Source organism: Magnolia sinica, chromosome 3 (genome assembly GCF_029962835.1).
Source record: "Magnolia sinica isolate HGM2019 chromosome 3, MsV1, whole genome shotgun sequence".
NCBI lineage: Eukaryota > Viridiplantae > Streptophyta > Magnoliopsida > Magnoliales > Magnoliaceae > Magnolia > Magnolia sinica.
The window spans coordinates 101,218,769-101,219,445 of record NC_080575.1 but is presented as its reverse complement, the minus strand read 5'-3'; the positions used below and the strand labels follow the sequence as shown (position 1 = coordinate 101,219,445).

The 677-nt window shown below is 40.9% G+C and overlaps 1 non-coding gene across 1 annotated transcript; it reads right to left on the bottom strand.

Moving 5' to 3' along the window:
- Positions 1–363: 363 nt before the first annotated feature.
- Positions 364–470, bottom strand: LOC131241586 (small nucleolar RNA R71). Its single transcript, XR_009169146.1, has one exon. It is a non-coding gene; the product is annotated as a small nucleolar RNA R71 (small nucleolar RNA).
- Between the last annotated feature and the right edge of the window lie 207 nt (positions 471–677).

Sequence of the window (677 nt, the reverse complement as noted above, 5' to 3'; positions counted from 1 at the left end):
CCCCCGCCTCGTACTTTACGAGATTATCTATAACCGGCGGGAGTCAATACGCCCTCATGCATGATTTTTCCTGAAAACACAGGACAAATGGACATCAAGCCAGGAGTTATCCAACTCCTTCCCAAATTCCATGGACTTGAATCAGAGAGTCCATATTTGTATTTGAAAGAGTTCGATGAGATTATAGCTACATTATGTTTTCCTAATGTATCTGAGGATACAATTAGGCTGAAACTCTTTCCTTTTTCCTTAAAAGAGAAAGCTAAGACGTGGTTACATTCACTGCGTCCTAGATCCATTGGCACATGGAACGACATGCAGAGGGAATTCATAAAAAAATTCTTCCCACATCATAAAACGATTACCCTCAGAAAAGCAATCATGAACTTTGCCCAAAAGGAAGATGAAACATTCTTCCAATGTTGGGAAAGGTTCAAAGATTTGGTCAGTTCATGCCCACAACACGGATTTGAAACGTGGCGCATTACAAATTTTTTCTACGATGGACTGACATCTTCCATGCGCTAAATGGTCGAGACAATGTGTAATGGAGAGTTCATTAATAAAGATGTCGACGAAGTATGGGACTACCTCGACAGTTTGGCTGAAAAAACACAATCTTGGGACTATTACCCAAAGTCGAACACCACGTCTAGGCCGACTCAATTAAAGGAGAA